The 25473-nt window shown below is 42.8% G+C and overlaps 2 protein-coding genes across 6 annotated transcripts in view; one reads left to right on the top strand and one right to left on the bottom strand.

The window, feature by feature from the left end:
* The window catches only part of MECOM (MDS1 and EVI1 complex locus), a 460574-nt gene that overhangs the window by 81137 nt on the left and 353964 nt on the right, over positions 1–25473 (bottom strand). The window lies entirely within an intron of this gene.
* Positions 8591–25473, top strand: part of GPR160 (G protein-coupled receptor 160) — a 660951-nt gene continuing 644068 nt past the window's right edge. The window contains exon 1 of the mRNA XM_073359463.1: positions 8591–8688. The gene's annotated coding sequence lies outside the window, so the exon portion shown is untranslated. The remainder of the gene's footprint in view (positions 8689–25473) is intronic.

Raw genomic sequence — 25473 nt, 5'->3', positions numbered from 1 at the left:
TAAATACAAGAGATCTAAAGAACTGTTGTTACACATCCATTACATTTACTGAGCTGTCTCATTTACTTTTTGAAGTCCTGTATACATGATACAGCAAGGCAAAACATTTTATGTACCATAAGAAATTTGACACATAATGTTTAATGTTCAGAAGATGAAGTTAACAAAACTATACATGGATGACTTTTTTATTTCCCTATTTTATGACCTTTCAAGAACTTAAAGCAAATAACAGCAAGAAGGAAGGGCAAGTAACCGTATGCCACTTCTCATTTTGTTGTAAATGAAATTATAACTTTGTTGATTGAAGCCCAAGGCAGAAATCATAGTAAAATATGGTGGTTTTTAATGTTGAGACAGAAGCTTTCAAAAGACCAAAGAGCACTATGTGTTTTGAGATGGAAAGCATTTTTTCTTCTTGCAGTTTTCAACAGCCATACACAATATGCTTTTCAATTTTTTTCTCTGTACCAGGTAAGTCCATAATATATTCCCACACTGTCTAACATGAATTCTACTGCAGTTCTAGGTTCTATTGTATATCAACAAAAACGACAAGGAGTCCGGTGGCTCCTTAAAGACTAACAGATTTATTTGGGCATAAGCTTTCGTGGGCTAGAACCACTTTATCTGATTCATGGAGTGCATCCGATGAAGTGGGTTCTAGCCCACAAAAACTTATGCCCAGATGAATCTGTTAGTCTTTAAGATACCACTGGACTCCTTGTTGTTTTTGTGGATACAGACTAACACGGCTACTCCCTGATATATATCAACACTAACCTCAACTGTGACCTGCAAGAACCTTCTTTGTAGGCATCAGGAGATTAATAGTCTCCTCCTGTTCCAAGTACCACACATTTCTGTGGCCTTGGCCTCTCAGCAAAGATGTTTACAGCAATAATTACTGAACATATTGGGCAGCGACCCCACTAAAGGCTTCCACTCCATCGGTTGCCAAAATGCTAACGGTTCAATTAGTGAGGCAGTTCAGTGAGAAAGTTGCGGATATCCTTTCCCCATCATATTTAACTCTTACCATTGCCTCTATGACTCATATGCATTCCCCTTTTTGATGTGAGTATGCATTTAAAAACAAAATTATAGTCGACCTTGGATCAAATCCTGAGTGATCAGGGAGTAACTAATTTTGGTTGGGGAACTCTCCACTTTCAGCATTGGAAAGAAAGTAAGAGAGAAGTGAAAAAAGCAATATACAATCTATTGCTCATTTTACACGGTCAAGATAGGCAGTTAGCAAAAAATAGTGGGTTTGATGGGAAATTGATACAACAGTAACAAGTTACAGTTATCTAATATATTTGCTTTACAAAAGTGAATCACTAACTTCTGTGTGGCATAAACTCTGTTTAAGCTAGCACTTTAATGATGATTTCGACTGTAGATTTTAAAAAGTGCCTAGTTTAAATTGCTGCTAAACAAATCTGCTGAGCTAGGCAAATTATTTTCCAGCAAATAGTAAATTTGCCCCAAAATGCAATCAGCTCTATTTGTGATTGTGTATCCATGTTACTGGTGAGTAGAGGATATGGCAGCCAACAAGTCATTGCTTCTGCCCTGGGTTATGGAGAGCAGAAGAAGAATACAGGAAGAACAGCATGAGCATTCACAAGTATGAAGGAAAGGTTGGCAAAATTAATGTAACAAAATATCCCAAACTAGAAAGCATGGTATGTACCCTACCTGAAGAGATTTATAAAATCCACGCTTAGGGCTACTTTTTGAAAGAGTTTCCAAATATATTTTAGAGATTTTATATTGGGTTTTTATTGTCATTATTTTGAATCCAGAGACAGTTTAAAATGTGAAGATTCAAAAAGTGTGCTCTCCATTACATTTGTGCAGACTTACTACATCAAATTCAGAGGTCAGTAAGTGGATCTAAAGTGGTGTAATTTACACCTTCTTCCCCCCTTGAAGTTCTCAATATAATTTTACCATGGATGAATAGTATTTTCAGTGGTGTTACACCAGGGATTAATTTGACCTGCAGTAACTGACACTAACTTCGACTCTTTTAGACTCACAATGGCTGACTGACCTACAATTTAAGGAAGGAAAGAATGATAGTCCAGTGGTTGGTGTGATAATCCGGTATTTAAGAGAAAGGTTCAATTCCCTCCTCTACTACACGCTTTCTGTGTGACCTTGGGCAGGTCATATAGGGCATCTCTAGACATGAAAGCCATTCCACTTCTTTAGCTATACTGGAATAGTTAAAGTGAAACAATTTCCCCTCTCCCCATGTGAATGCAGTTTTACTGGTATAAAGGTGCTTATCTTATTTCTGAAAGGGAATAAACTCTTCTGATATAAAGCACCATTTTACTAGTATAACCACACTAGAGGTTGTAACAGTATAACCATTTTGGTAATTAAAAAAAATACACCCCTAAGTGAAATAATTATAGTGCTATAAAATCTGTGTGTAGACCAGGCCTCTCTGTGCCCCAATTCCCCTTTTGTAAAATGGAAATAACAGAATTTCTCTGCTTCACATGAATTTTGTAAGAATAAATACATTAAAGATTGTGAGATGCTCAAATATTATATTGATGGAAGCCACATAGGATGGATCACAGACTTCATTCTCCATTTCCTTGCAATTTATGCCTGAACAAAGTGGTTGTAAAATGCAACCAAATCAGAACAACATTTTTTCACATCCACTTTACATAGGTGTAACGGTACAGTGAGTAATCAAGCTCCTCAGCTGAATTTGCATCACCAAAAGCCACATGATGCAATCTAGTTTTAAGCATTTATTTCCATGGGGATCTCTGCTTACAATGTTATGATTTATCATTATGGTAGAGCATCCAATGTCCTAGGTGCAGTCTAAACATGGAGTCAAAAGCAGTTCCTTGCCCAAAAGATCATAAGAGTACCTATGTAAATACCATCTCCTTCCAACAGGCCCTCTGTTGACTGATAGTTAGTTGACTGCTAATGTCGTATAGATGACACTGTAGAAGTTAGTAGGGACAGTAGTGGAGAGAGTGAACTAGCCTTGCAGACTAGTTCAGGGCGGGAGTTCCCCACCATCCAGACAGTTGTACCCAACGATGCTTATGGGCAGCACAAAGAATGTGTGAAGATTATAGGAATTTAAAAGTCTGAATCTAAAACTGGGGTAAATGATGCTAAATGACTGGAAGTGAAGAGTGTTAACAGGAGGGCATAAGAAGGTGCAAGTTAAATCAGGCCATTTTATTAACCAGTTAATGAATAGTGATGATCTTCCATTTATTTTACCTGAAGGATCCCAACACACTTTACAGACTTAAACTCATATACAAACTATACCCAGAGATCATATCATAGAATCATAGAATATCAGGGTTGGAAGGGACCCCAGAAGGTCATCTAGTCCAACCCCCTGCTCGAAGCAGGACCAATTCCCAGTTAAATCATCCCAGCCAGGGCTTTGTCAAGCCTGACCTTAAAAACCTCTAAGGAAGGAGATTCTACCACCTCCCTAGGTAACGCATTCCAGTGTTTATATCCTTCACCAGTGAAAAGCTCTGAGGTATAGCACAGCAACTGTTTGCCAGCATGTAGCAAAGAGATAGAGCAGGAAGTGAAGCACACCATTTCAAGTTGGAATCACAGGGGAAGTGTAGAGAGTCAGAATGTAATTACTTTTGTTAGCACACAGGATTAACACTCCAGTCCATCAGAAGGTACTTAGGAACTTTATATCTAAACCAAAAACCAACTCCTTGTACCTAAGCTTGATCCTTTTTTAGTATTCACTCGGAGGAAAGTGTGCCACCTACTGAGTCACCAGTCCCATTTTCTGTAGTATCAATATTTTCCCTGGAGGTCTCCCATCCAAATATTGTCTTGGCCTACCCCAGCTCAGGAGATCTCATAGGATCACAACACAATGCGGTATGGCTGCAGCCCAAGTAAAGGCATTATTTTATTTTGTTTTGGTTAAGAGAGTTGATATTTGGTTAAGGACTCTAGCTGTGAAATAACTAGGAGCTGCCAATTTTTAATTTAAACGCTGTACATTCATATCCTGCTACCACTAACTCCATTATGATTGGTCATGAGTGAACCTTAGAAGGTTCAGAAATAAGGTTTGGATGAACACCCAAAATTTTGGATGCTTGTCTGAGTCTGACCCAAGCCCCTTGGGTATACAGAATTGGGCTAGTAATCTGGCAAGAATGTAAATTTCCACATTTCATTTCTCTCTTGAAGGCTACATTAGCAGTTTAAAAAAAATCCCTTCATTGGAATTAGCATAATATATTATTTCCCTGTGGTGAGAACAGCTTTTCTATAGTTACTCTGGCTTGGATTCCAGCCAGCACTAAAAAGTGCAACGGGGTATGAAAGTGAATACAAAAATGCAAAATAAATACATCGACCAAACTTTTTAAACCTTAAAAAATGGTTTGATTCCACTGAGGGCTTTTCCCTCATTGAATCACTTTGTCCATTCCTTCATTCCTGATACCTTGCCTTCTGTCTTGGGGTTTTATACTGCCATCTTTCACCATGGCATCTGAGCACCTTTCACATGTACTCAATACCAATAGGAAAGACCCCAGTGGATTTCATGGAATTTTTGGCACTTCTCCCTTTTTATGATAAAAGTTCTGCTTGGCATACGTTCTTTGTTTAGTTTTATTAATTTATTATACAGAGAGAGAGAGAGAGAGAGAGAGAGAAATGTTTGCTTAGACTTCATAATGGGTAAAATGAACAAAAATGAGTATTGACATAAATTTCTTTCCCAGTTATGCAACACTCATGAAGAAGAAAAGAAACCCAACGTGTCATTCCATAAAACGTACATTTGGTACTCAAAGATAACCCCTTTCAAATCATATTCCAAAACATTGCACCTAACATGAGCTCAGCACTGAGGCCAAAAAGTAGCCTTCAGTTTCCCTGAACCAATCCAACTTCCTGCTCACCCATTATCAGAAGTTTATCTCAGTAAACAGAGAGGGGCAGCAGTAGACAGACTGAATCCTGTGTTCTATTTTATTCTGAAACAGGGGCAGTGCTGCCTGTTTCATGAGAACGAAGAAAATGTCATCTCTCCTGAACACAAAGGACAAGATGGTATCTTGATACTGGTTCAATGAAGTCATATATTAGGAAAAGTATATTTAGCTATTCATGGGTTTAATAGTGTGGCGCTGAAATCCCCAAGACGCCACAGAATCTATTCTAATACATGCATCTTGTTGCTAATATCCTCCAAAGAGTTCTGTGAAACAGTCACATCACCTCAGCCCATAGTATACTCAGGAAAACTCTATGAATGGGAGCTGAGGTTGTTTGCACAGCTGGGAAGCTGCCAAACCCAGCTGGGCTACCCCTCCCCCCCAAAAAACACAATGGATATCTTCAGGGGAACACAGTGGCCTGAGACACTTCTTTCTTACATGGCTGTATCTATCGTACAAGCTGTACAGGCAGATGTCTAAGGCAGCAAAACTTTCAGTCATTGCTTTGAATTGGGTGGCTACAGGTATTTGCAGGTTTAACCACAACAGCAGAATCCCTGGAACCAGCCCTGTTTTTCTCCTTTCTCCTGGAGCCAATTGGTTTCTTCCACAGTATAGTGCACAGGAATAATTTGTAAGCCCTCTAGCAGTGCAAACTATGTTCTGTGTTTAAGAAGCCACCAGAATCCAGCCAGAGCAGCAGGCCTGGCTCGTTTGTAAGTGTGAGTAAACAGTTATATAAGACCAACTATGCCCATGTGGTTTCTTTATATTGTTATTATTGTGTAAGGAGCAAAAGATACAATACCCACATATTGAAGAGACAGAGAGAGAGGAGTAAATGGAAAAGTCCCCTTCAACAGGGTCTTCAAGGAGCCTCCTGGAATACATCTGTTGAAGCCCTCAAATCCTTTACAGGTTGCTGGAATAGGATAGGGGCCCATTTCTCCATCCCATTGTGTAGTGAGATAGAGAAATCACTCTTTTTCCAGTTGGCTGTTGCTCTGAGACAGGGAAAGATAGGGACTGAAAGCCTTAATTTAGTTGTTAAGAACACCTGGGGACTCACTAGCAACCAAGAATTAGGCGAGAAGCCTCAGAAACCTTAGCATGCAGTGTCCAGGGTGTCCTCATTGGTTCCCTGGTTACTGGGCTAAGATTAATGGGGTGCTAACTTTTCCTTAATGTCTTAATGTAGCAGCTGGCTTGTGAGTATTTGCCTGCTTCCACTGCATTAGAGAGTATGCCATTCCATTAAGACCCCCTTCAAGGGTTTTTAGGAAGCAGCAGCCTTTACCAGTCATTTCCCACAACATCCTGCTTAGGGGAATGGGAGTGAATATTTAGGGGAGGGGGGGGATTGGCCTCATGAAGAAAGAGCAGGAAGACAGTCATGGGCCACCAACCCACCATACATAGAAGATGGTCCCAGCTCTTGATGGGGGAGGGAATTTGCTAGAGACGCTAAGCTGGGATGGCCAGCTATCTAGAGCTCCCCTTGGAAGTACAAATTAATTGAACTTGAACATCAAAATAAGTTGTTCCAACCCCAGAAGTCAAACTGAAGAGTTCAGTTTATAGATCTCTTCTATCATACAGGCCAAACAGGCTTCCTGAATCTCCCCATGAACTGAGATCAGTAGGGTTAAGCCACATCATCCTGTATTTTTGGAAAGGTATGTATGTACCCATGTATTTAACCCTACAAAGGGTCTCTTATGTTGTTTGCAGATTGCAAGCTAATAAGGCTTGACAAAAGTGATCAGTCAAGTTTGGAAGTAAAGCTGGAACACATCTACTCTCTCTTTTTTATTTTTGTAATACTTGCACATTCCCTCATGTTGGGCAAGCACGTTCATGTCAGGTCCTAATTTAAAAAAATATTTATAAAAAAGGGTGTTTCTAAGTTTATTCAGCTTATCTTTATCTGCCTTCCAAATAAGAACAAATCTCTTAGATCAGGGATCGGCAACCTTTGGCATGCAGCCCAACAGGGAAATCCTCTGGCGGGCCAGGCTGGTTTGTTTACCTGCAGCATCCACAGGTTCGGCCGATGGCAGCTTCCACTGGCTGCGGTTCACCGTTCCAGGCCAATGGGGGCTGCGGGAAGCGGCGTGGGCCGAGGGATGTGCAGGCCACCACTTCCCACAGCCCCATTGGCCTGGAACGGCGAATCGCGGCCAGTGGGAGCTGCGATCGGCCGAAGCTGCGGATGCCACAGGTAAACAAACTGTCCCGTCCCGCCAGTGGCTTTCCCTGACGGGCCACGTGCCAAAGATTGCCAATCCCTGTCTTAGATAGTCACGTGGGCTACATCGTCAGATGGTGTAAATTAATGTCACTCCATTAACGGTGCAGATTTACACCAGGTAAGGATGTGACCCATGGTTTCTACAAACTCCTTTTTATATGAATGTTTCTTATGCTGTGTGAGTTTAGCCTCATAAGTTATGTTTTCTTTGATAGCACTGTATTTAAAACCCTTAATTTTCTTTGACAGCATTGTATTTAAAAACATTTTCAAAGCACTATCCGAGATAGAACCAGCCAATTAATTATGGATTGAGCTATTCTGACCCCATTGGTCTTAACTGTGTAGTTAGGAGAGCATATGAAACTAAAGCTGATAGCCAACTTCTGGGCTCAGACAGTCATGCACCGCTCCTCACTGATATCCACGGCTGAATTTGACCCCTGGAGTACAGTGAAACCCTTGTGCTTTTCAGACTGAGGAGTCTGCACCATGCCTATATTTCCCTTAAAGCTTCAGGCTACATCAGAGGAGCAAGCACTAGACAGGTGTGGTACAGAGACAGGCATCTGAAAGAGGATTCTGTGACAGAGGTATCAGAGGAACAGCCGTGTTAGTCTGTATTCGCAAAAAGAAAAGGAGTACTTGTGGCACCTTAGAGACTAACCAATTTATTTGAGCATGAGCTTTCGTGAGCTACAGCTCACTTCATCAGATGTTTACCGTGGAAACTGCAGCAGACTTTATATACACACAGAAATCATGAAACAATACCTCCTCCCACCCCACTGTCCTGCTGGTAATAGCTTATCTAAAGTGATCAACAGGTGGGCCATTTCCAGCACAAATCCAGGTTTTCTCACCCTCCACCCCCCAACACAAATTCACTCTCCTGCTGGTGCTAGCCCATCCAAAGTGACAACTCTTTACATAATCAAGTCGGGCTATTTCCTGCATAGATCAAGGTTTTCTCACATCCCCCCCACCCCCATACACACACAAACTCACTCTCCTGCTGGTAATAGCTCATCTAAACTGACCATTCTCCAGGTTTAAATCCAAGTTAAACCAGAACATCTGGGGGGGGGGGGTAGGAAAAAACAAGAGGAAACAGGCTACCTTGCATAATGACTTAGCCACTCCCAGTCTCTATTTAAGCCTAAATTAATAGTATCCAATTTGCAAATGAATTCCAATTCAGCAGTTTCTCGCTGGAGTCTGGATTTGAAGTTTTTTTGTTTTAAGATAGCGACCTTCATGTCTGTGATTGCGTGACCAGAGAGATTGAAGTGTTCTCCGACTGGTTTATGAATGTTATAATTCTTGACATCTGATTTGTGTCCATTTATTCTTTTACGTAGAGACTGTCCAGTTTGACCAATGTACATGGCAGAGGGGCATTGCTGGCACATGATGGCATAGATCACATTGGTGGATGTGCAGGTGAACGAGCCTCTGATAGTGTGGCTGATGTTATTAGGCCCTGTGATGGTGTCCCCTGAATAGATATGTGGGCACAATTGGCAACGGGCTTTGTTGCAAGGATAAGTTCCTGGGTTAGTGGTTCTGTTGTGTGGTATGTGGTTGTTGGTGAGTATTTGCTTCAGGTTGCGGGGCTGTCTGTAGGCAAGGACTGGCCTGTCTCCCAAGACTTGTGAGAGTGTTGGGTCATCCTTTAGGATAGGTTGTAGATCCTTAATAATGCGTTGGAGGGGTTTTAGTTGGGGGCTGAAGGTGACGGCTAGTGGCGTTCTGTTATTTTCTTTGTTAGGCCTGTCCTGTAGTAGGTAACTTCTGGGAACTCTTCTGGCTCTATCAATCTGTTTCTTTACTTCTGCAGGTGGGTATTGTAGTTGTAAGAAAGCTTGACAGAGATCTTGTAGGTGTTTGTCTCTGTCTGAGGGGTTGGAGCAAATGCGGTTGTATCGCAGAGCTTGGCTGTAGACGATGGATCGTGTGGTGTGGTCAGGGTGAAAGCTGGAGGCATGCAGGTAGGAATAGCGGTCAGTAGGTTTACGGTATAGGGTGGTGTTTATGTGGCCATTGTTTATTAGCACTGTAGTGTCCAGGAAGTGGATCTCTTGTGTGGACTGGACCAGGCTGAGGTTGGTGGTGGGATGGAAATTGTTGAAATCATGGTGGAATTCCTCAAGGGCTTCTTTTCCATGGGTCCAGATGATGAAGATGTCATCAATATAGCGCAAGTAGAGTAGGGGCTTTAGGGGACGAGAGTTGAGGAAGCGTTGTTCTAAATCAGCCATAAAAATGTTGGCATACTGTGGGGCCATGCGGGTACCCATAGCAGTGCCGCTGATCTGAAGGTATACATTGTCCCCAAATGTGAAATAGTTATGGGTAAGGACAAAGTCACAAAGTTCAGCCACCAGGTTAGCCGTGACATTATCGGGGATAGTGTTCTTGACGGCTTGTAGTCCATCTTTGTGTGGAATGTTGGTGTAGAGGGCTTCTACATCCATAGTAGCCAGGATGGTGTTATCAGGAAGATCACCGATGGATTGAAGTTTCCTCAGGAAGTCAGTGGTGTCTCGAAGGTAGCTGGGAGTGCTGGTAGCGTAGGGCCTGAGGAGGGAGTCTACATAGCCAGACAATCCTGCTGTCAGGGTGCCAATGCCTGAGATGATGGGGCGCCCAGGATTTCCAGGTTTATGGATCTTGGGTAGTAGATAGAATATCCCAGGTCGGGGTTCCAGGGGTGTGTCTGTGCGGATTTGATCTTGTGCTTTTTCAGGAAGTTTCTTGAGCAAATGCTGTAGTTGCTTTTGGTAACTCTCAGTGGGATCATAGGGTAATGGCTTGTAGAAACTCGTGTTGGAGAGCTGCCGAGCAGCCTCTTGTTCATATTCCGACCTATTCATGATGACAACAGCACCTCCTTTGTCAGCCTTTTTGATTATGATGTCAGAGTTGTTTCTGAGGCTGTGGATGGCATTGCGTTCCGCATGGCTGAGGTTATGGGGCAAGTGATGCTGCCAGAGGTAGACATTACGAGGGGAAAAGTGAAATGTACTTTTTACCTCTCTTTTTTCAAGGGTGAAATGAGAACTGATAATGAGAGCAACAGAAATTTCCCAAAAGAGGAAAAATGAAGGCCATTCCACAAAAAATAATTTAAAAATTAGAGTTTCTGAAGGCCAGTAAGTTACCAGGACAAAATTCCAAAGGAGCCAGCAAAGGTGTTAGAGAATCTAATAGAGATATATCTGAAAAATCCCTGGAAATAGAGGAGGTACTTACAGAGCTCTATGTCATACTAGCTTCTGAGGTGAGAGCTTGGGCAACAAAGACCCATAAATAATGGGGAAATGCCAATCCAGTTCAGGATCTTACAGAGCTCTACTTACATTAGGGATAGTCACAGTAAATTCATCAAAGGAAACTGCTCTAAGCATAGTGTAGCCTGGACTTAAACAAAACTTTCAGAGTGAAATCCTGATCCCATTGAAGTCCGCGGGAAAACTTCCATTGACTTCACTGGGGCCAAGATTTCACCTTCAGTGGAGTGTTCAGAGAGTATATTGCCCAGGCCCCATACTGTTCTGCGTTGTGTCTGACATTTAAGTGAGGAGTTCTATCTAAAATCCGATGGCAAGATATAGCCCAGTAATTACCTTGCATTTCTAAGTACTGTGTTGCAGTATAAGCCATTAAGGAAGTGACCACTCTACTTTTCCGTCCAATTATTCTAAATCATGACTTCTCGCCTCCCAGTTATTTTATCGTCTGACTATACGTTACAGACCATATCCTCAGCTGAGGTAAATCAGTGTCATTTCATTGACTTCAATGGAGAAACACTAATTTATAACAATTGAAGATCTAGCCTTACCTATACAAAGCTGTTGTTATCCAAAATAAAATAAAAACAAATGGTTCTTTCTGCACTGTTGTCTTTCCATATTGGATGGCATATGCAATGAGATGACACAGTGCAAATTGTGAATTATTAAGTTTATAAATGAATATACAATTTAACATTTGATTCTGGAGTCTATTCAAGTATTTAAGTTTAAAACTGCTTAGTATTCATGCTAATAAAGTTTGGTGCTCAAAGATTAGCAGAAAGTGAATGCGAAAGTGTCACAAACATGGTTGGATTGAACAGCACTTTGGAATTTGAATGAAAATTCATGGCAAATTTTATCCACTATTCATTTAGCTCTGGTAAGAGCATCTTAATAGCAAAGGCACTCCTTTACCCTGTAGTTATTTAACTTAGCTTGACTTATTTTGTCACTTTTTGCACAAGTGTGGGGGTGTATTTTGTGTTCAGAAAAGGAGGCTGACAGCCCCCCAGGAAATAGATGTAATCTATCCAGAGGACAGCTGTCATAGTTACAGGACTAGCTGCACCTCTGTCCTCTTTGTGGTCTTTCTGAGTGCTCTCCTTCAAGTGTCAGGCCTCGTGCTTTCCTTTCACCTATCCTGGGCTGGAATTCTGTACTTCTCCCACTCTTAGACTATACCCTGAGCTACAACTGTTGTTATCCTAGCAGGTCCAACTGAGTTTGAGCACCTGCAGTTCTTCCCTTTGAGAGTCTATGACCAATTGTACACAGTGATTTATTGCTTATTTTGGAACAAAGCATTTAGAGAAAAATAATTTTAAATCAACAAACTACATGCTTGTCTATCTTATCTAAAGGCTTACCATCCCCCGATGATAACTTAGGCAGACCTAACTTCTTCATAAATCCCAGTGGGGTGTTCTGTGTCTCACTCTGGTTCTTCTGAATAACTACCCCCGGCTCTTGAAAGATTTTTCTGTTTTAACCCTGCCAAGTTCTTTTGATCTCCTGTGTTCATGGGCCTTTTCCTGTCTTGGTTCAAACCAATTTTGTAGGTCAGCTGGAGAGGAGGCAAAATTTTCAAAGCCAATAGTCCTGTCATTGGCCCTTAACAATTTTCACGTGTTTGCTGAGAAGTGGCTTATCTGGAGCTTATTCTTTCCCTTCTGCTTGCTTTTAAAGTTACCCAATATGTTCACACAGTAGGCATCCCAATAACCAGGTCAACATACAGTATTCATTAATTATTATAGAGCCCCTCCATATCCATCACAACGGGTATATCACAGAAATACAAGCTTCCCACCAATCCCTTTCGCATATGTCTCAATCCTGACCTGAAAGGACCTCCTTTAAGCGTGAAGGGATTGTTCTGTTTGCATGTCCATTCAGTCTTTGGCCTCTCTGCTGAGACTGCTAGCAAGGGAGCCAATCAGTAATTGGGTGGCTTTTATGATGTGATCAGCTGTCCACCAGCAGTCAATCGGATGGAGAACACCAATTTGTTTCACAAAGGCCATTGAATAATGATTGCCTTTGTATTAAAACCAGTTTTGTAATGACTGTTATGCTCAGTTTCAGCTGATATGTAATACAAACCAAGAAGAAGAAAACTGTTTCTTACCAAGTATATTCTATGCGTTCAGAAGCCTTTTTCTTTTACTGGTTTTCCTCTGTCTGGCATTCACAATATGCCCACTGAGGTAGACAGGCAATTATGTACCTTTTCCTATCTAAGCCATTTTAAACTTAAGGTTCAATGCTATTTCCATTTGGAAAAAATATTTGTACAAGCCATTTACAAGGACTTTACAAGCCACAGTATGCCAAGATCTCTTAAATATCCAATTTATTGTGACTGAGTCTAGCTGGCACTGAGAATGAAAAAGCGTAACTATCATATGCAAGTGCCAATCAAAGTATCTATCTGTCTCTGTCTATAGAGGTGAATAAATTGTTGATCAAGAAATAAAACAGCCAGGCTGCAGTACAGCTAACCTATCAATTTGCAAAATGGGATAAAAACCAAAAAAAGTTTGCTATCATTTTAAAGGTCTTCTTGTTGGACTATGTACGCAGCCCTAATTCTGCTGAGGCAGATGTTATGTTACTGTTTATTTTCTTCATACTATTTAATAACCTGAGGTATGACCAATAAGAGAATGAATGTAAGTAGTCATAAAGTCCTGAAGGCCTTTATTTCATCACTTTTTGCACGTGTGTGTGGGTGATTAGTGCCTTTACATGTAACAACAAGGAACTCTTTAAATGCTGGTAGAACTTATTTCTCACTTTGCAACCTCTCTTGGTGTCATTGTTCTCATATTCCAGATTCTGTCACTAGATGCCCTTGTAGTTATTGTAACAAATGTACAGCAGTTAGTAAACAATGGCTTTGTAATACCAGGCCAGTCTGGTGTGATATAGTTTCAATGTGGAGCAAGAAATCATGGCCCAATGGACAGAATGGAGGCTGAAAGCCAGAAACTCCTAAGTTCTCAATGCAACTCTTCCACCGACTCAGTGTGGTCTCTTTTCCTGTCAATTTCTCACTCTGCAACATAAGAATAGTAATAGTCACTTGCCTACTTGTAGAAGTGTTGTAAGGAAGAGTTAGTTAATCTTTAACCAGCACTTTGAAGATGAAAGGTAATAAGTATTATGTATAAAGAGTAAAGCAATTTTAAAGTACTGATAAATATTACTGCAGCTTTTAATCATGACTGTCAAATGTTGGAGTGAAACGAAGGCAGGCCCGGATAACACCTGTGTCTATGCATATGTGTAAATGCTCGCTCTATCCATGCTGTAAGGAATTATAATGTTTTAAACAAGAGCTTAAAAGCTTTTGGGAGTGTCCAGGCCTCTTTCTCCTCCTTCGATGCCAAACTAGTTGTTTATCTTAGGCCTAGATATGACAATGAGGGACATGTAAAAAATGCATTAGATAGAGTAAATAGTTTAGACAGATTAGGTTCAACGGATTACCACTATTGTGTCTTCAGTGCCTTTGGGCCAATTGTACTGTGCTGCCTCGCTGAATCAGAGGGGTTCCAGGTTCAAGTCTAGTGCTGGACGGCTTGCATTATGTCTGCCCATGCTATATTTTGGTTGTGGGAAGTGGCGAGGGAGAGAAAGAGGGATGGAAGTAGAGTATTACTCCTGGGGGAATTCTGCACCCTGCAAGGGGGGGGGGAGGAGAAGGGAAGAGGGAGCGCAGAATTCATACCAATCTACCATACAGATTTCTTGGCTCCCCTGCAGAAAAATGGAGAAGCAAAGAAATCTGTGGGAAACACATGCCCCTTCCATGGCACCTTGTGTGCTTCTGCTGTGAGCAGCCGGCAGCAGAGAATAGATCACCGTGGCGGCGGGGGAGGATTGGGGCTGGGGGGGTGTGTGTGCGTCGATGGAGAGGTGTTAAGGGGATGGGGATGGGCACCTGCCTGCATGCAAATGAGCGAGCGATACTCACGCTGTCCCTCTCCTCGCTCCTTTACCTTGCCAGAGTGGTGTAAAGGAGCCTTTCGGTAAATGACAGGAACGGACTCCTCAGCTGGGAAGAGCTATATGTGCTTTCTTGCTTTTTTTCCTGTGCCAGGGAGGCACAATGTGGTTAGATTACAGCTCAGGATCTATTTTAGGGTATGTCTACACTTACAGAGGTTTTGCGCCGTACGTTTCACTGGTGATCGGGAACCAGTGACAGTAAAGCGCTGGTCTGTGTACTCACTCAATTCCTCAGGCGTCACAGAGCGTTTACACTACCAGCACTTCCATCGCCTTTGAAAGCCACGCTGCAGGGCAGCTATCCCACAGTGCAGCTCTCTCGATAGGTCTTCTGGGAAGGGTTTGAGCGAAAGGCATTCTGGGTCCCTGCTCAATGCCCCCGGCTGCCCTACTTCATGTCCCAGCAGGCCCATTACTTCATTGTTGCTTTCGTGGCATTTTTTCTGGCTGTTTTCCATGCCATATCTGCAAGCAATTGAAAAGGGAGTTTCAAACTTCCTGGGGCTTACAGGGGGAGGGGCGGACGTCCATTTACTTGTCATTAGAGCAGCAAAGGTGCTGGCCAGAGCGGTCACTTTTGGAACTGTGGGCTATCCTTCGGAGGCCAAAAGGTGTTTACGTTGGTAGAACGTGTCTTCACTTTCACAACAGCGCAAAAAGAACAACGGTAAGAGCTATATGCCTCTTGTGAATGTGGTTTTCTTTTTGCGGTGAAACTTCTGAGTTTCACCACAAAAAGTCATTAACAAGTGTAGATGCTCCCGTGCTTTTTGCACTTTCAATGGTAAGTGTAGACATAGCCTCCATTTAAAAAAAAGGCAGGACAATTATTAGCAAAACTATATGACTTTCTTGTGTGAAAGTCTGAGCAATTTAAAGCGACATTCTACTTTACAGAACACCAAACACCAAAATAAAAGTAATGTAATTTAAATGAAAATCCAGGATTATAACTGAAAGGCAGGGTCCTGGTTACCAAGTATTTGTAACTTAACTTTCATGTGTTTAGGAAATGCTGAACAGTTACTGTGATTTTTTTCTGCATGGAAGTTTAAATAAATTACCAAAATAAGTGAAACTGGTATGATTATATTGCATTATTTTGACAAATAAAATATGCAGAATTTTGGATTTTTTGGTGCAGAATTTTGCATTTTTTGGCACAGAATCCAACAGGAGTAGAGTACGTTTCAATTAACAGAATGTGCAAAAGGGGAGAGGAGAACACAGAAAGAAGGTAATTAGGAAAGATAAACAGGGCCAGGGATTTCCCACATGTGTGTGCATGTGATTATAAAGTGGAAAGAGGGAAGGGAAAAAAGAGAGAAGGAGTGCAGGAGGATAAGATAAACAGTGACGGGACTTTCACATATCTTTTGAGCCTAGAAGTTCTCATGGCACCACTCCCTGCTACACAAAGCCGCCATTTGGCTTACATTTAATATAAAAGTAAACATCTCAAGATTATCAACAATTGTGAAATATTGTTATCGTTCACCTTTAAATACCATGAGTAACTTGGATGAAATCCTGGCCCCACTGAAGTCAATGGCAAAACTCCCATTGACTTTAACTGGGACAGGATTTCATGCCTGGTGCCCACACTAGCTTCTTCTACACAGGCAGTCAATGCTAATCCTCCACTGAAGAAGACTTGAACTCATTGACATAGTCATAGAAAAGTAACTAACAGGAAATCCACAATGCCACCAAATTACTTTCTTTGGGAAACTGTACCCCAAAGGGGATCTGCGTGCATAGCTTAAAAACTCTGGTTCATATTGTGAAGTTATTCTGAAGTGTTACTGTGAAAACTACGGTATCATGAATGCCTTTCTCTCGATACGTCTACACAGCAGCTGGGACATGTAATTCCCAACAGGAGACGACATACATGTGTAAGGGGACTTTTGCCCCCTTACTAACATTCAGTGGGGGTGTTTTGGTTGACTAGCTCCCAGTACTGAAAGGGGACGGGTCTATGGGAAACCAGGACCCTGAGACTGATAGTCCCCAGGAACAATGAACGGGGAGAGGCCAATGCTCCAGGTCAGCCTGAATGACAGGGCGGACAGGCTAATCAGGGAGTCAGGAGGCCAGGGAGGTCCCGTCCTCCATGTGAGCTGGAATTGCCTGGGTCAGATGGAGTGGGGCCGAGCTAAGGAGAAAGCAGGGGCCCAGGCTAAGCTGGGGAGCAGAGCTGTGCCAGCCCAGAGAGAGCAGACCCTGTCCTGGGAGCAGAGCTGCAGCCCCAAAGCCAGAGGCACAGCCCAGAGAGAACAGACTTGCCCTGGGAGCAAAGCTGCAGCAACCAGAGCCAGAGGGGCCAGAAAAGCAGCCCACGAAGCAGGTCGGTGCTGGGAGCAGAGTCACAGAAGCAGCCCGCAGAGCAGATCTGTCCTGGGAGCAGAGCTGCAGCAACCAGAGCCAAAGGGGCCAGAGAAGCAGCCCAGGGAGCTGGAGGCAGAGCAGCAGCAGCAGTGCAGAGACAGAGTGGTGGAGCTGGGGCTGGAGCAGTCCGGAGCTGGGTGCGGTGAGCAGCTGGGGAGAGCGAGGGGGACCCTGGGCAACGGGCCCAGCACAGGGAGACACCTTAGCCAAGAGGCTCTGCAGGCCAGGTTTGGATCGTAACCCCGACAGGGCAGGGGCGACACTGGGAAGAAGGGTCCTACCACTTAGAACCTGAGAGCGTGTGGCCACCACCAGAGCGAGTGTCCAACCCACAGCATCCCTGCAGCACAGCCAGGGCCTGAGAAGAAGACCCGGGACTTACAAGGAACAGACTGTGAACTGCCCTGACATTCCAGAGACACTGTTTGTGATGTTCCCAGCCACAGAGCGGGTTGACGTGTTTCCTTTAACCTTTCCCATTTTCCTTATTCTTTTTAAAATTAATTGTTGATTAAATAACTTGCATTTGCTTTAAATTGTATGTAATGGTCAGTGGGTCAGCGATGTGCCCAGTGCAGAGAGAGTACCCCGGAGTGGGGACACCCTAGCCCCTGTCCTAGGTGACCAGAGCAGGGTTGGGGGGTCGAGCCTCCCAGGAATCCTGGGCCCAGCCTTGTTGGGGTTACGAGGACTCTGCCAAACAGGAGAGTGGAAGGGGAGCCCTCAAGGGCAGGGAGGCCATTGGGTAAAGGAAGTGGGAGCGAGGACTCAGATCCTTTCGCTAGCCCACTTCACCGGGGTAGTACAGAAGCCAGGAAAGTTCCCCACAATAGTGGGACTATTCCCCCGCTTACACACGCGCTAGCTCTGCTTGAGTGTGTGGCCATGGTGGCACAGGCAACAGCTCAAGCTAGCCACCTGAGAACAATCCTGCCCAGCTTCCTGGGTACATACTCAGGCGGCTAGCCTGGACTGCCATCCAAGCCACCACAGCCACACTGCTATTTTAGGTACTAGTTCAAGCAGAGCTAATGTGCACATGTCTACTCACACTGGCAATTACGTCTCTCAGCTGTTGTGTAAACATACCCTGTATCCACCATGTCTTAGCAGCCTGGAAAAGCCTGGTCTTCTAAGAATTTTAAGCCAATGAGAGGTTTGCCATTGACTGAAATGAACCCCTGGTCTTTATACAGGCTGATAAAGTGCCATGCACACTCACTGGTATGGCACTATATCAATAATAATAATCAGTAAAATAAGGACAGTAATGCATGCACCCACTCATTCTCTCACTCACTCATCTGCAAATTAAACTGTGCTTCTCTTTTATATTCCTCCAACCACCACCAGTGCTACCCTTTGTTTTCTTTGTTTGTTGGTGTTGCTTCTAGGCAAGTGAACATTACCACAAAAATGACCATGCATAAAAGTTGTAAAGTTAAATATGGGGCTATACACTTACTGGGAAAGAGGGGTTGGGGCTGGGATTCTACAACAATTCTTTTATTGACACTGGGATGAAATCATGCATGTCCCATCAATGACATTTTTAAAATATCCCCACAATTTTTCTATAACTATAGGTAAAATCAGGCATTTTCCGGACTTCCCAGAAAGTCTTATAATCTATCTATCCACCTATCTAATGCATCCTTCAGTGCAGAGGCTAGGTGCCCTAACTGTTCTGTCTGTAGTGTGCCTAAACAGGACAATGCTCCTGCAGGGCACTGGGGATATATACATAGGGACATCTTCAAAAAGAAAGCAGAGTGTGGCCCCCGTCTCATCCCCCAAATGCTGGCCCAGTGCTAATGGGTGTGGGGGGGGATAGGGCACCCTGCCCTGTCCAGCAAACTCTGATTATCTGTCTCTCAGGCCATTCTAGCTATCTCGTCTCTTGCGCTCATGAGGTGCAAGCACAATATTCTGAGTGTCCTCTCCTGGGTGTCTAAGTAATGGATAAGTGCCCCTTGTGTCCCAAACTTCCTTGCCCAACAAGAGGAAAGCAGCCTCAGCTTGATTACTCATTTCCCCTTTAATAAGGAATTACTCTCTCCCTGTCTCCACCCCATCATGCTTTTGCTGAAAACACAGCATCCAGAATCTTCATGCTGAGTGCACGAGTAGCCTTCCTCATGGAGGATCAGTTTAACTAAACACCACTGAGCCAAATGAAGACTGTTTGTACCACCCTATTTCATTACTTACTGAGGGGTAAAGTTACACTTAGAAGGACATTCATCAATCAGTAGGAAAAAGAACACACATCAAATTAAAACTCCAAACCCCACCACCTTAGGGCTTTTTCCTTTTATAAGCAACATTTTCTTCCACTGAAAACAGAACTACTTGTGCAGGTGGTTATTAGAAACAACCAGCTGCTCTGTGGAAACGTGGTTTTGGAAAAAGAATTCAGAAAAAAGAAAGCTGTGGGTGTGGAGTAAGATTCGATACTGTACTGATTCCCTGCATAGCATAGGAGGGGCAGAAATAAACAGCAGTGGAATTTCTATTTCATTGGCCCCAATAAACATGTTGGTTTTGGGAAAAAAGAAAATAGATCAAGAAAGCAGACATACCTGTTCTGTGTTGCAAAGGAAAGTGTGTCTGAGGGATTGAGCTGATTAAAGGCTGATTCATCTTTCAGAAAATAGGAGTGCCATAATACTGCCAGGGTGTAGATTAAACTGGGTTATCAATTGCACAGTTGGAGCTACACTGGGGCTACTCTAACTAGAGTGGCAGAGTATTGTGCTCACAAACTAAAAATCTCCTTGATCATCCATACAACTTCCTTCTTTCTTTTTCCTTTTAGTGCTTTAATAGTCCCCCGTGAAACACCCCCATAGGCTGCAAGCCCCCCATTTTTATCAGTACCATCATTATCCTCCTCATGCTTCTAATCATGTATGTAGCATTCTTCAGCTTCAAAGTGCTCTCAAAGATGTCTACACACTAATCAATCCTCACAAAGAAGTACTATCTTCCTTGTATGGAGGGTAAGCTGAGAGGCCGACAGAGCTTACCTGCCTTCCCCAAGGTCACAAAGGGATTCACCACCAGAGCCAGGCGAGCCCGGCTGCCAGCCCTGGGACTAGGGGTCAAGGAGCACACACCGCAGCGTACTGAGTGACAGTCCTGACTGGGAGGGGCAAAGCGCTGGTGGCAGCAGCAGCCTGTTGACTCCCGAAAGAGGCAGGATCCAGAGAGAGAAAAGAAGAAAGAAGCTTGGGCATCCAGTGAGAACAGGAGAGGGACAGAAGCCGGGGAAGCCAAGGATAAGAAATGACTGGAGATCTGGGGAGAAAGGAAAGGGGAGACAAGAGGAGCCTGAGAGCTGGACTGAAGCAGAGTGGGGGCAGAGGAGAAGCCTGGGGAGCTAATGAGGGGAGAGGTAGCCTGTGGTTCCTCGTGGGGAAAGCAGAGGAGGAGAGGGGAGAAGTGAAGCCAAGGAGACAGGGCATGTGGAGGATGGCACTGCTGGTGCTGACATGCATCTGGAGGGAGTGGAGGATCCTGATAGTTCAGCGTCAGTTGGCATGGATTTGTCAGCAGCTCATACTGGGTGGGAACTGAATTATCAGTGGGCCAAATGCCACATTTCTTATTGGAGCAAGGGAAGTTTTTCTGTATTAAGAACCCCAGAATTTTGTTCATTTGTCCATTGCCAGCAACATGCTAGCTAGGCAATTTACATGAAAAAACGAACGAAAGAACGAAGTCCCAACCCCAGACAGCTACATTCCAAGAAAATGACATGAATGCCAGTGATGGGACAGTGAAGACACACATGAATTTTGTTAGTTCCACCATGGTTTTGTTTTTTTTTCCTTCATACATCCTTTAAGTTAACACTCTTGGGAGGAGATGGCTGAGGTGGATAAACTTCACAGAAGAAGTGGGCATTGAAAGAGAATAAAATCTTCTTTCATCAAACCAGACCAGAGCAATTGTCTGTCTAGTTCAGTATCCTGTTTTGGACAGCGGCTAATGCCAGATGCTTCAGAGAAAGGAGTAAAATTGCTCATAATGGACAATTCAATATCAAAAAGTTAAAAGTTCTGAAACAATGGAATAAACAATTGCAATTTAGAAAATATTATCTTACCAGTAATGTGATTACGACTTGGCATTACTCATAATCTCACAAGTACTGGCACTTCATTCTCATAAAGGCTTGCTCAGTTGTGTTTCATTTGTATTCACATCCTAAACCACGAATTTATTTGCCCACAATTGCTTAGTAGTAAATCATCATCAGAGAAATAGGCTTATATTTACTTTTAGTATTCATGATTTGCATGCTGTTGGAACAATATATATTTAGTATTTCTAAAAAAAAAAAAATACAACCATCACTTTTGAAGGGAACAGCTTTATATATCATTAAACACATTGTTTCCTTAACAGTTAATCATACGCTCTCTAATCATGTGACATAAGTCTTTTACCTTAAAAGAGAAAAATGAATGAGTCTTTAGCTTGCAATGTAAAGTCCTCTACTTGACCTTGAAATGTGAAAAAATGCATAGGGCCAATCCTGTGAGGTGCTGAGCACCTCTGGCCAAGTACTGAGCATCCTGGATTTCCACCAAAGTCACTGGAAATTGAGGGAGGCCAGCAACTTGCAGGATCAGCCCCTTAATCACTAAAAGCTCTGTCTAGAGTGATATAAATATGTGCACTCACTTCACAGATTCAGTCTAACATTAGGGTTACTTTAAAACCAAAGCTGTCGGGAAAAATGTTAGATCTATGATATAACTTTGAACCTGGGTCACTAAAATCTTACCAAATGCAGCATCTTCTTTTGGATTCTTAAAGAAAGCTAAACCTGAAAAGACAAATATTATGGCAACAAAAATAAATGCACCAGTTTTTAACCTTTTCAGGGAAAGTAATTCCCTTATTAGCTGCAACAAAAACTTCCTACCTTTCTTTCCCTTTTTGTTGTATCTGTGAGTAATTTCTTCAATCACATTGTTTATAAGAAGTGAAGTTATTCATAATCATGCCTTAAGAGTATGTACACAAACTGGACATCCTAATAGAGCACCATGTATTAAATTCCTGATTGTTTGACATAAATTCTCTCTCTCTCTTTTACTCAGACAGGAAGCTTCCCATTTATTTACGAATAGGTTAAGACCCTAGTCATGTTCCTAACCATGTCCCTAAGTGCTAACATATATTAAGTAAATTTAGAGTCTCTTCTGCATAGGAAACAAATTAAACTGGTCAAACATGGAGAAAGAATAAATGTAATCTATCTTTTGTCATGTTTATGATATCGAAACGCATCTCATATGAATGTTCCAATTTGGCTGCTACAGCAGATGTGCTTTTCTGATAAACCACAACTACAGACAGAGAATGTGATAATATAAATCATAAAGAAGATAAATAATGAAATTCTTTGAAATAACATTGATTAAATATTTAGACATTTGGTTTCTAAGCTTGCTTGCATGTACAAAATGGCATTCTCATATCTAGCAATGGAAAGACGTGCTCTCAACAGTAATCATGTTAGGCCAACTAATAAAGTCGAGAGGATTCATTGTGTCTACAGAACTTGTCTTGATTTTAAACATATGTGATCTCCATATGCAATGAAGATACAGTGTTCTAGGGGCTAGACTTTGACATAGACTACACACCTGCATAAAGGAGTAAAGGGGAATAAGAATTCTAGTTACACATACATTTGTATCCTTTCCTTGAGTCTGGGCATGTTGGAGTAAGAATTTGCTATTCACCCCTTTATTCTCTCCCACAGAGCAGGTAGGTGGGGAGGGGTGAGATAAGGGTGGAGTTCTGACTCCATTCCCACTACATTATGTTCAGTGTAGCTGAGCTGGCACGATGAGGGGGTGTTGTAAATTACTGCTGCGAGAGCGGGAGGAAATAGAGAGGGAACTGTGACAGAAATGTGTCACAATGCTTCCCAGGGTCACTCCTGGGGTGGTTCAGTTTATACTCCACTCCTTGCTCAGGGCTATGCCTGGAATCACAATCTAGCCCTACAATATTCATAGAACCTGGGCCAGGATGACTGAGGGATACACTGACAGCACTCACCTCCCTCCACCAGTTTGCTCTGTTGTGCCTTCTGTTGCAGAGATATTCACTGCCAGGGGAGGGCAGGTGATGTTTCTGCCTAAACTATCCCTGCGGGCCTTCTGCCCATGGAAAGCTGCTATAAATTCTGTCCACATATCCCTCAATGGTCTGGGTCAGATTAAGGCATAAGCACAAGGGCCGAGAGTCATGTGGTTATGTAAATTTCTATCTCTCAACCTCAGGGTTGGAAAAAAAAAAGAGTTCAATATGAAATGGGTGTAACCAATGCAGGGAAGAATGCCTGAGTCTGTACACAGCTGAAACAATTGTTCTGAGAGGTGTGAACTGCCCCATGCAGCTTATTGGCATGTTAACTCCAGCACCCAATGCTCTGGGGCAGCCCCTGCAAAAGATGGTGTGTGTGGTAGGAAAAGAAGAGCACGGTGGACCTGGCCCACCCAACCAAGCAGATACACCCTGACTTCCAGAGTAAATATTCAGGGGCCTCCCTTACTTTTGCTTTTGCCTCTCCAGAGGGCAGAAGGATGTCTGTCACTGCTCTAGTTGCTCCGGAGGGGATGGGGCCTTGCTGCTATTTCTAAGGCAACAAAGTATCTCCTGTCCCTGCTTCTCTGTAAGGGAGATGGTTCTCTCTGCCATCATCATTCCAAATGGGGGGAAGAATCTGGCCATATTACTATAAGATGCCTCAATACAAGGATGCCACAAACACAGAGGATCTGGGCTTACAGCCTACAAGCAGTTCATGGCTGACCCTTCTGACAAGCTGCATGAAAGACAGCTTCACAAGAAGTTTTCCAATCATCCCACAAGTAAGAAATGAGATTCCCTACAATCATCTGATGGAATTATGGAAAAGCCTGTTAGGGCTGGGAGCAGGTACTTCAAGAAGAAGCCCCTACATCTCTCATGATAGGAGGTCAAGGTAGTCAGAGCAGGTTAATTCCTAGGTAACCTACAACAATGGGCCCAATTTTCAAATTGCAGCGCCTCAACATAAATACCTACCAATGGCTAAATTTTCAAAGATTCTGAGCATCCATAACTCCCAAAGAAATCTATGAGAAGCGTACGGGCTCAACAATTCTGAGAATCAGCCGGCTAAATCAAGCAACTTATATAAGCAACTAAATCCACACTTGGGTCCCTAAATATGGATTTGGGCATCTAACTTTAGGCACCCAGGTTTGAAAATAAGACTAATGATCAAAAAGAAAAGTTTAATTGATAGAGAAGGATTTTCAAGTCAAAAATCTTTCAATTATTAGGAATAATTCTTTGTGGGTGATGATGTCTTTGGGCCATGTTGTACATCCACCTTTGAGCAGACACCTCCATTGAAATAAACGAGTTAAGAACATAAGAACGGCCATATTGGGTCAGACCAAAAATCCATCAAGTCCAGTATCCTGTCCTCTGACAGTGGTCAATGGCAGGTGCCCCAAAGGGAATGAACAGAGAGGTTATCATCAAGTGATCCATGCCCTGTCACCCATCCCAGCTTCTGGCAAACAGAGGCTAGGGACACCATTCCTGCCCATCCTAGCTAAGAGCCATTGATGGACCTATCTTCCATGAATCTGTCTAGCTCCCTTTTGAACCCCATTATAGTACTGGCCTTCACAACACCCTCTGGCAAGGAGTTCCAGAGGTTGACAGTATGTTGCGTGAAAAAATACTTTCTTGCGTTTGTTTTAAACCTGCTACCTATTAATTTCATTTGGTGGCCCCTTGTTCTTGTATTACGAGAAGGAGTAAATAACACTTCCTTATTTACTTTCTCTATACCACTCATGATTTTATAGACCTCTATTGTATCCCCCCTTAGTCGCCTCTTTTCCAAGCTGAAAAGTCCCAGTCTTATTAATCTCTCCTCATATGGAAGCCAATCTATACCCCTAATCATTTTTGTTGCCCTTTTCTGAACCTTTTTCAATTCCAATATATCTTTTTTGAGATGGGGCAACCACATCTGCACGCAGTATTCAAGGTACGGGCATACCCAGTTCTGCCTAAATACTGTATGGCTCTCTGTGATTGCCAGAAAACACCACTCCAAGGACAGGGATTGCTCCAATGGGTCTCACCACTGGAGAGAGACTTCTTCGTCTAACTCCTAAGGGTGGGATATGTTTTAAAGGGAAACCATAGTGTGATCTTTGCAGTGGATTCATCATAAATACCATACAAAATTCAAAGACAGCAAGTGTGCCAAATATCTATAGATTGTCAACAGAAGCAGCTCCAAAATATAAATTTCTTTTACTGGCAATGTTCCAATATTAACACTTTTTACACGTCAGATCTACAAGGAGACAAAAGAAGGGTGTTTCTCAATAGTGGAGTAATGCTAGCCTGAAGCAATATTACAAAGGCAAAATTACTACCACCTCAGTTACAAAACCTCAATAACGCAGTTCACAAAGGTTGCAGA

Source organism: Lepidochelys kempii, chromosome 9 (genome assembly GCF_965140265.1).
Source record: "Lepidochelys kempii isolate rLepKem1 chromosome 9, rLepKem1.hap2, whole genome shotgun sequence".
In the NCBI taxonomy this organism is placed as follows: domain Eukaryota; kingdom Metazoa; phylum Chordata; order Testudines; family Cheloniidae; genus Lepidochelys; species Lepidochelys kempii.
Note: the sequence above shows the minus strand (reverse complement) of the source record. Positions and strands in the feature narration are given on the sequence as shown.